The following is a 12,154-nucleotide window of genomic DNA, read 5'->3' as shown; positions in this document are numbered from 1 at the left end:
CCCAAGTTTTGATAAATTCATTATGTTAGAAAATCAAGCTTCAATTGTACATTATACGGAAATATAAGAGAATTCGGCAATATAAGAGAATTTTTAAAGAATTTTAAACTCTTGACATATAGTAATATGAAGTGTTAGGTAAATACGGTGGACCATAAAGCAATCAAGCTTTGGTAATATTGAAAGCATGTACAAATTATGAGCATAACATAATATGTTATTAATAACATTATTGTCTATACAGCCTTATATTTTCTATTATAAATTACAGTCTTATTTGTTGTGAGTTATTTCTGGATTAAGAACCAACTTCAGCATAAAATTAACTATTAAAAATGTCCTTAAATATTCCTAATATTCCTTATATTCACATAGAGAATATTTTGCCGAATATTCATTCATTTGATTTCTATATTAATAATTGCAAATTCCATTTGAATCCCAAGTGTTTTCAGTATTTCCTTTTATTAAGAAAGACTCAAAAAATTCATTTTATAAATTAAAAAATAAAAAAAAAAACGCAAAAAAATCATGATGAAAAAAACAAAAATTTAGAAAGGATTTAGAAAGGACTTCTTTAAAATTATTGTAATGAAAATGTTTGTGTCATTCTATTTTTTTTCTTTGAAGTTCCCACAGTAAAAAAAAAAAACAAAACCAAAGAAAATTAGAAAGAAAAAATATCTGATTTCCTTGGAAATTGTTACATCAAGACCTACAAAATAAAATATGATCCTTTTTTTGTTCTCATCATTATATAATATTCCATTGAAAATTTTACAAAAGAGCCGTTATTTTTGCAATTACTTTTTGTAGGTATGTCGTCTGTATATTCGGAATATGGGAAATGAAAAAGTGTTAAATGAATAAAGCAAATTCATTTTCCTTATATTTTTCCATATTGCTTTGACTAACAAAAGAATCGAAGGGTTACTCTATTCGAAAATTATAATGTAGGTAATTTTTTGTTTCTTATGAAATATGATAGAATGGTTTAAGATTTCGAAGTTGATATGTGAAAGGTTAAGTTGTTGTATTCCTTATAAAGGAAATTTACCATTTTTCTGTGCAAGTTATTCTTCTTATGCAAATATTTTGTGTGAAATTTAAAATTGTTCTAAGAAATTACAATACTAAGCTGTTACAATTGTGATTAAGGTTTTGACAGACTATAAATTTGACTAAAAGAAACTATTGTGACCTTAAATAAAAGTAGTCAATATTTCTGAATTTCATTACCTTAATTCTAGGTTCAATGTACTTGGAAATAAATGATAAAATAGTAATAAATTTAACATAGAGTATGGCATAGTTTGGCGAATATTTAATTTGCTCGGCTGACCTTCTGTTTATCATTAAATAATGATATATTGCAGCGATTTACCTTTCATTAAAATGATTACAGTAAGAAATTGATAGGCCTAGCTTCAAAACGATGGACATATGAGTAGCCTTCTATGTCTTGGACGAATATCATTTAGAAGAAATAGGTGTATTCCAGTTCCGTTTGTATTCATTTAAACTTACGCTGTAATTTCTATCTTATTGTAATTTGTGCTTTTTTTTGTATTCCTACAATTTTTTTCGTGAACTGCAAGTACAATAAATGGCATAAATTACAATAGAATACAAAAATGTCAAGGATGTTCTTTTATTCAATTACAGTATTTGTTGTAATTCAATTTGTGTTTTAAAGATTTTTTATTCGCTGATCAACCAATATAATAATGTATTCTTTTCGACCTTTTCATTATTATCTTCCTCGTTTGTGACCTTGAGCATCAACTTTGTAATTAAAATACCGACGGATAATAAAGTGTGGAAGTTCACCGGAGGCGTATAATAAAGTTCACCGGAGGCGTAAATCAATCGCAAGTTATTTATACATTATATATGCATATTATAATGTACACACATACGAATAAATTTACACATTCAGTTTTGTAATTTTATTTTACGTAGGTGAGTCGGTAGTACATTTTTTTTTTCAAAATTATTGAGGCTTCCGCCAAGGGATTTGCTTTTTTCATTTTCAATTTAATAAAAAAATTGATATTTTAATGATAAATTTAGAAAGTGGTGTGTTGCCTTTCGGCCATTGTCAAAGTTCTGTAATTATTAAAGTTCAAATACCGTCACATATTTAAGTAAATTGTGTGTTTTTTTTGCTTACAAACAGACTAATTTAAATGGAAATGTTCGTATTTACTATTATCTACAATATAATTATAATTCTAACAATTATTAAATATCAATTATTGTTGATCGAATTAGAATCCTAGCTCTCTCACATTACTGTTGTGATGGCTATTTTTTTCACGTATTAGACCGAAGGCCTTGGACCCGTCTCATGTTGACCGACAGAATCTTTGTGATTCCCATTTTCACATATAAATTACAGTATTGAAGCTATCCTAAGCCACGGCATATCCATTGGGGTCTCAATGCTTTCACAGAATCATGTCAGTCGTAAGCGAGTTGCCGTTTCGCATTAACACAATAAGTGCTTTTCCGTTTCCTCCTCTTCCATACAGAAACGACAGACCTCGCCATCCGCTTTTCCAAACTTTTTTATATAGATCATACAAAGGTAGTATGTTTAGTGATTACACTCTCGAATTGTCAAATCTGGGTGGTCATTTCTTGCCCCACACTTCCAAGGCAAATATAAATATTTGGAATACAAAAAAGACCTGAGCAATGATCGACCCTTGGCCACTACTCCAAGTTATTCAGCCGTTAGAACTGTTTTCAATGGCATCTCGAAACATGATTTCGACTTAATTAAAAACGTTGTTGCTCCCTTCCGAGTGAGAATATCAGCTTTCTAATTTCCACCTACGCGTAATATCCCGGCATTCACATTAAATTTACGTTGTTATACCTATCTAGGATGTCAAGGGTACATTCCTTTAGCAATTTGGCTTCTACTATACGGGACGTGATGGACCCAAGGGCATCCATTCAAGTTTTGTTATTTTATCTGCCTTTCCAACAGATTAAAAACGTAATTAAAAAAATTTATTTTTAATGTCCAATTTAATTTTTAAATAAATTAGAATTATTTTAAGTGACAACACAAATTTGCATTCAAATGGTTAGTATATACTTGCAACAGTATTGTGTCAGTTACACACATCTCTCCTTTTGATTTCAGTCAATGAAAATTCATGTCTATTTTAATATGAAAGTCTTCTAATTTATATAATATTATGTTTAAAATATTATACATAATAAAATAATATGTAAGTAAAAGTTAAAATGTCAATATTAATAATTTTAAGCCAATTTCAAGGGATATTGAATAAAATTACTGTTGAAAGAATATTTTATATTTAACATTTGGTTAATTTAACATTTAATCAATATTTGATAAAATTCAATAATGAATATTTAATATTAATTTTCAACAATTTCTATAATTTTTCTATACCTTTTACATTACGTAAATATCGTACAGGGTTATTTGTTTATAAAATATTTCAAAATTTCAATTTCGATTTCTTTAAGAGCATTTTATAGGGCCTTAGGCTCATATTTGAGTAATCATAATAATTCGTGATATTACAAGGTTGACGATATTACGTGATCTTGTACTACGTGATTCATAGCATTATCGTTAATCTATACATTGGCCGAACTCAAACGCTCTCATTCTTAGACTAAAGTAAAGGAAATTTATTAATCGTGATGTTTAAGATGTCAATTGGTTTTGTCTTAAACTCTTTATGTGTCTTGCTTTTCTTAAATGCGTTAATATTGATAATAAATATAATAAGATTTTTGTATATATTAGGTTATTGTGTAGATACATATCAGCTGTATTATAATATTTTGCATTATGTTTGAATATATTGTAATGATTACAGCCCCTTGTAATCAATTAGTTTGCAAATTGTATGTTATTATATGATTTAAATTGAATTTTAATTGTTGAACTATAATAATAATAATAAAATAATTTCCTTAAAGTCATACAAATAGATAAATAATTTGTAGATTTGTATTACATCTTATGTACGAGTATACATATAATATATAGATATATATATATTTAATATTATAAATAGTATGTAATAAATGTAGAAAATTTGTTTAATTAATCCTTTTCTATTGAAAATACATAAGTCTACTTAATTCCATTAGGATGAAGACAAATTCTTGTATTTAGTTATGTATTTAATGTGCTAATATTATCTATTATAATATTAAATATTATATACAAACTAATATATAGTAGATAAATGCATATATATACCAATATGAATACAAAAATATTTTAATACTATTGTAATTCAATTATTAAAAATCAATTTAAATTAAGTCTTAAATTGTAATTTAAAACTGAATATTACATACATACATACAAATTTCTTATTGTAAATAAAATACAATCCATTAATAACGAAAAGGAAGTAAAATTTAAAGGAAGTCTTAAATAACCAAAATATTTTACTAATATCGGTATACTAAAAGTCAATAAATTAAAATGATTGAATTTGGAATTTTAAATGAGTATTTTATTCTATTAACCACAAGAGTTTTAAGATAAATCACTTTGAGGTGTACCCGGTAAAAAAGGAGATAAGTGAATTTTTTTATTTACCCCATAAAACACGTAATATTATTTTAATTGTATATGCATGTATGTATGTATGTACATATAGTTATTTTTTATAAAATACAGTGGAACTCGAACAACTATTTTTAAAATAAGTGAGATTTTGAATTTTAAAAATTATAGTGTGTTCATTAAAAAATAGTCCTGTAGGCTGTAATAATCGTTTTCCCCCAAAGACTTGCACATAGTTTAATTTTGGAAGTATAGATTTCATGCAGATTAAGTGCGGTAATCCCGGACCTCCCATTTTGTTTTTGCAGTTTTCTTAATTATTTTAAATGTTTTTGGACCGGTCAAGATTAAAGATTATTTTATTTCGATTTTATGCAAAATTTGAGCGTGTTATGTTGAAAATCTTTGTTGCAATTTTCAGCGCAGAAAGTCAAATTTGCAAAGTTGTGAAAGTGGATGGCAAATTTGGACCACCCGTGAGGTAAATATGGACCATGATCCATTTAATCAGGATATGAAAAAGCGCATAATTTATTTAGAAAAAATTATTTAGAAAAAACCAATATAGAATTTCGATATTTTTAAAAAAATTTTCAAATTTTGTAAAACAAAAAAAATACTCACTTGAAATTCTTCTTAATAGGATTTTTGTACAGACAAAAACACTTCTTTTGCCAAAAACCGGTTTTACCGTAACATAAAATTAAAAAAAAACACGAAAAAAAAATTTGCAATATTTTTTGTAAAAACACTTCACACATTGAAAGCCGCAATAATACTAATTTCTAGGTAATGATTTTTTTTTTTCTCCATAATTATAATTTTGCATGTTTCAACACGCATAGATAAGGCGATACGTGTGTAGTTTCTTTAGTTTCTTGGATATAATCGTGGTTTACGTTAGCCGAATATGGGACACGATCACCACACTCACTCTAAGGTAACCCTTATTTTTTCTGAAATTCCAATGAAATTTAAATTTGAATTTTTGTTTTTAAGGCTTTTATTTTCTTGTCCTGATTTTAGCCGTAATTATTTTAATGTAGTAAACTTCCGGTTAAATTTCAATTATTAATTTACTCTTTATAATCCTAATTTTATTTTATTAAATTAAAAATTGTACTTAATTTGATATAATCATATATACGAGTATAATCAATTTATTATAAATTCAAAAATCTATAATGCTTCTCAAATTAAATTATGCGCTATAATCTAGATTTTGCGTCTGCACTATTAAAACGTGAACTAAATCTAAATTGAACATTGTAATAAATCAATTAAATTATCTGAAATTTAATTGAATAACAAGAAATTAAGAGCAATTAAAATCATTATTTTGAATACAATTATGATCACAAACAAAAAAAAAAGAAGAAACAAGTTGTAATTAAAATAATTGAAGCATAATTGATTCTTAATCACTACCAATTTCTTGTGACTGCACCTTACAAGAAAACTAAAAAAGTGAGTATATGAAAAAATTATTCTGTTTAGTATTTTTTTTTGGGTCAAGAATTTGTAAATAAAATTTTTGAAGAAAAAAAAAACTCCTTCACACAATCACACAAAATGTTAAACTATTGGTATTTAACAGCTTAATTATTATTAAATAGAGCGCTTTATGAACTATGCCGTTCTATCTAATTTGATTTAAACTCTTCCTGAGTTAAAATCCTGCTTATTGTAATCTGTATGACTTTATATTAATTGTTAAGTTAATTGGTAACTGGAACCATGATAATAGCCTAGCCACATCGCAAACTTCTTTAATAAGCGACCCATTTTGTTAATTATGCTCCTATGGTAATTAAAGAGAAAAAACTTATTTGAGTGCGGCGGTAAAAGGAAATAATTTGGATTAAAAGTTCACTCACTGATAAAGACAAAAAGGTCAGTATTTTCTAAACTGTAATTCGATGCCTTTTTACTTCTAATCGAATCGATTTTCAGTTAGTTTCAACTAAGTTCCAATTTATTTCTGGAAATATTCACCTTTAAAGTTTGATTCATACATTTTCCTCCGCATTCTTAAAATAATATTCTATGGCAGCCATGTAGATTCTGCGACCGGGTCATGGAGGACTCTACTCATGATCTATTTGAGTGTGATAGCTTGGCCTGCTCTAGATACAGATTTCTTAAGGTGTTGAACTTGGATTCTCATTAAACGTGCACGGCAGCCCTGTTAAAATTTATCGGGAGCTTGAATTTTGGGTTCTAATGTATTGACGCGGGGATGCACAGAAGACCTGTATTGTCAAGCTGCTGATTAAATTCGCCTCATACATGACATAACATAATATTCCAAGTTGTATTTAACTTTAACGATGTTATACAATGGCGCTGCAATAGAATAGAAAATATTTTTATTTAATTTTTATTTATAAAAAATAAATTCCAATCTAAATCACTTTTACAAAAACAAACGACAATCAATATGCAAATTGGATAATTGGTTGAAATTTTTCACATAAATCACATTTTTGTTGCATCAATTTTATATTTCGGATCAATTTCTTGACCATTTCAATTAAGCTATAAACAAAACAAAAAAAAAAATTGTTATGTAAATTTTTTTTTTTTTTTTGAGGAAAAATCAACAAAATCAAGAAAAATTTTTGTTTTTTGTTCCTTGCTTTTTTTCATTTTCTTGTGAACTGAAACCTAAAATTAATATGTTTCTTGAATTTCAAGTACTTTTTGTCCAATTTTGAAAATTGAGTCAAATCAAAAGCAAGAATCAAAATATATGAATGTCTTCGGTTTTTTTTTTTATTCTTTATAGTCAACTAAATCCATAGATAGTCAATAATAATCTGTCCACTGAAATTTAATCAATGGTAATATATATCTATATATATTATATATATATATATATACCTAAAATAAAATGCTTAGTAAAGTTAATCTAAAAACCATTTATCTCTGATCTCAAACTACCCATTTACATTATATAAATAGTACGTAAGCATTAAATTAATGGTATACAGATATTATGATTACGACATATTACGTGACTAGAAATTCAAAATTGAATTTTTCATATTTATCTACACATACTACATTATAATATAATGTTATAAAAAAATTTATAACAGTATATATATTTGAAATGTGTATTTTCCCAATTCCCTTTACAACTAAACATGAACTATTATATTTTTCCCATCTAATCACAAGATTCACCTTTATTTCAGATAAATTGATATAAAATATTCTGTAAATAAGTAGCAATTTGGATAATATCAGTAAAATATATTTATGTAGCCATCCAAATAACTCTATATACCCATAATGATACCCAGAGTATATATACCTATATGGTAAAAAAATTTTCCAAAACAATATAGGTAAAACATGTGCATATTATATAATAATAATTTGTGTTATATTAAAATTTGGACACTTCCATTCAATGGAGTAGAACCGCGTAGAACAGTTTTTACACAACAATTATGATAAAATATTCTAGTTACAAATTATAACAATTTTAAATAGTATTCTAATAGTTATAAAATTAATTAAATTAATCCAACTAATAACAGTTAATCTGCTTGGCGTAGTTTGTTTCGAACTCATACATTTTGTATGAACCTTTATTTTGTCTGATTTGTTGGTAATTTTTTTCCTGTACTAATATTTAATATTAGTATGAATATTTTTAGAACACATCATGAAGTGTCGAACATTTTGTATGAATAAGCTTTGATTTGTATTATATACGAGGAGTAATCAAGATTTGCGAGAAAATGAATTCTGTTCGAATATGTATGCATCGAAAATTTGAATGAAAAATATTAAAATTTTCGAGGATATATGCATTATTAAAGAATTAAAATATCGAAGTTAGTATATCAGTGGTTTTTATTAAATGTTGCGGTTTTAATGCATTTCTATCTTGTAATGAGCTTTATATTGTCAAACATTGAGATACTCTCAACGTATACTCCTTCAAACATTCGAGATAATTGTACACTGTCAAACATTAAAATAATATTCATTTTGCAAAGAAAGTGCATGAACCTTGAAAGAGTTACCGTTAAAAATATTCAATAATCAATGATATTTTATTCTTTGAACAGGAGTGTATGTTCAAATATATTGTGGTATGTCATACTACATGAGTGGGTATAGTGAACGAACATGCATGATGTATACGATACTATACTTTATATACTAATACGATAATATAATGTGAGTATTATATTACTTGTGTACCATAATTCGGTCTTCTACATATTATATTCTTATATTTTATGGTTTGAATATTAGAATAGATTTCTATATTCGAAATTTTGCAATTATTTATAAAGAAATATGATTTTTATGTTCATATATGTATGTATTTTGGTTAAATGATGTGCAATTTTAAAATTTTAGGACAAGAAAAAAAAAATATACATAATATATATAAACGAAGTCAATAAGGCAACGAAATCATTGCAAAATTTTGTGCCAAAAAAAGAGGATTTTTCTGTTTTACCAGTCCTTTTTTTAGATTTTAAATGAAATGCATATCAATTGCCAAATACTATCCGGTAAATCAAATATTTTGGTTTAGAAATATTTTGGTTAGAACCATATTTTGCTTAAACTTTTATTAAGTTCTATATTAGTAAATATGTCTTATGTGTTACAGGATAGACCTGTGTCAGGTACTGCAATTATTTTCTCTGTTTAGTTTGAAAGTAAAAATCTCAGAAAGCTTGCTAACGGGTGTGCAAAATTAAGAAAATAAAATTATAAATCAGATGGCAAGATCAGGCGCAGTTTTTGAAGCAAATTCGTGCGCGATTAAATAACTTCGTAGGTTAAATAGGGGGAGAACAATGTTAGAACGCTTCATGAAGAAGTTATCAAGATATTACAGATACAATATGGTATTTATATAAACTAGAGAGAACGTAGACGGCTCAATAGTAATAGTGATTTGTATCAGAAAATGGGCTTCATACTAACAGATTCTTTCATTCGAATAAATTTTCTAAAAGTGCAAAAAATTACTATACAGAAGAGAAGTACTGCAAATTCTCTCCAATGAAATCCAAGTTTTTTTTCAAAGGCTTGTATCATTAAATTCAACATCAACATTCCCATATTTGTTTAAAATTTGAGAAAAAACAATTTTTTTTTTGGTGTTAGTGATCCTATATTTATCTATTACGTGTGTGTACGTGTGCAGGTATATAAAATTATCTATTATTTATTTCTTTGTGGAAATGAATCGTTTCATAAAATTTTTGAAATATCATGAAATCCGAAATATACCTATGTATATAAAATTTTTTTTTATAAACTTGCACAGTAATTATGTTGGAATAATCATCTATGGAATGTTTATTTGATATATCGAATTTATTATGTATTTTGTGTTATACTAGGTCAATATTACTAAAGTATAGGACTATATAACAGTACATGAATATTTTTATGTCTAAACCACATGTAAAACTTTGACGTGTACTGCATTGTCAATAAACATCAAAAATGAAACCATTATTTTTGGTTTTTGTTACCTAGACGTCCTTTTTTTTTCTGCATTGTATAACAGCTTCATTTTATATTTTTTTGGTTTGTGGGAGTAGTTTAAATTACTCCTGTAATATTTTATATTGCATTTTTTGTATATTTTTTGTATATTTTTGGCTTTCATAATTGTATAATGTTTACACAATTTTATTTAAATGTTAATGAATCCGGTTTTATTTAGTATTATGTGATATTGATTCGGGATTTTAGTGCGGGCGGCTGGAAATATTGGAAAAGAATTGAACATCTTTTATTTTTTAAAATTTTGGTTATCGTTTTTATTCGAAAAATTTGTAAAATTAATAGAAAATTTTTCACAAATACTGAATGAATAGTGAAATACTGTCGGTATTTAGTTGTAAAGATCGTTCATTGGATTCATAGCAATGACTCTTTTCATGGGTAATGGAAATATTGCACAGAACTCAAGAGGCAACACTCAAAAGAACACATGATTAGCTGGACCTGTAAGAAATTTTTGAATGGAACGCCTATCGTTTTGTATTGTTTTGTTTGAACAGATGTGTTTAATTACTCCCTTCAATTACTCTTCAATGTTATAGTAAAGTGAGTGTTACACAATTTTAAAATAAAATTATTAATTTGAGCATTAAAAAAAAATACACTAACTTATCTCTTTAATAATTTTCTGTAGAAGTATTGTAGGAATTTGTCCAACATGGATTCTTAAATAAAATTTATCAGTGTATATATCGGCCATTTTAATTGTGGAGCAAAATCCTTTGCTCCTTTTCCTAAACTAAAACATTTTCTGATATTTTAATTTCAATCTTTAAAGACTTTCAATACTCCCCTCAATAACTTTAATATTTTTCAAAAAAAAAAAAAAAAAAAATTCTTGAAAAATTTCTAATTCTATCATTTTAATTTGTTTTAATTGGAAAATTATTCTACTACTTTGGGAATTAAATCACATTATTGGTTATAATTATTATTTTTGTTACTGAAAGATTTCCTTATAGATCACATTCCGATTTAAAATTCAGTCAAGCATAATTGAACTTCTTTGAACACATATGTACGTCCTTATGGATATTGTATTGTAGTAAACTAATTCGTTATTAGGGGAGCAACAGAAATTAAAAGAAGCAACAAAAACTGAGAGAGAAAAAATTGATTTCCCTCTTAGTTTTTAAACTGCATTTTTATAAAGTTATTTTGCATATAGGCAATCTGATATTCTAGAAGTATATACGATTGATTATAATCATTAATCGTAATTTGATAGTATACTATCAAAGGCATCTTAATTTAAGAATTTGGCTCTGAATTCGTGCTCTTAATGCTCTAACGGCAATTCCTTAATAACTTGTATACCTCATCTGTTTGGGTGAATAAAAAAATATTAATGGATTAGAAAGTGAATCTATTGTACTACATACTTACATATATCCGAGTATCTTTTGGAGGTCAATTCCTCGTAACTCTTTGGCTCAGCCTAATTTCTGAAGCTTATAAGCTACTTAATTTTAAAAATCCAGAAGTTTAATATACAAACCAAAAGTTTCTCATGTTATAACCCTTACGAATATTTATAACAATATTCGTATAGTACAGTTAAACCAAATAGGAATTTTTAAATTCTTAATATGCTGATTTGAGGGGGATTATTACCAATAATAATTGAATAATTTAGTTTACTGTCTATTTCAGTTGAATAATTTTTAATTTACCTTATGGATAATTTACATTTTTGTATACATTCAAAACGAGCTATTTAACAATACTTTTGTAAATTAAATGTTTATGGGAAAATTTTGTAAACTATATACATTAGAAAAGAATACTTACGAAAATTTCATTCCAATTATGCAATTTCATGTCTTTCTATTGATTAATATTTGTTGAAATATGAGGTAAAAGAAATTCATAATTATATGTATGAAACACAATGTGGTCTTATAATAAAATGAAAATGCAATTTATTGTGCATAAATGAATTCTTACAAAATCATTTTCTATTCAATTTCCAAATTTAAATTAATGATTTTAAGTAAAGAAATCTTTAATTACGTTTCTGGAAGCAAT

Source organism: Condylostylus longicornis, unplaced genomic scaffold (genome assembly GCF_029603195.1).
Source record: "Condylostylus longicornis isolate FDR11 unplaced genomic scaffold, ASM2960319v2 ptg000155l, whole genome shotgun sequence".
In the NCBI taxonomy this organism is placed as follows: Eukaryota; Metazoa; Arthropoda; class Insecta; order Diptera; family Dolichopodidae; genus Condylostylus; species Condylostylus longicornis.
Note: the sequence above shows the minus strand (reverse complement) of the source record.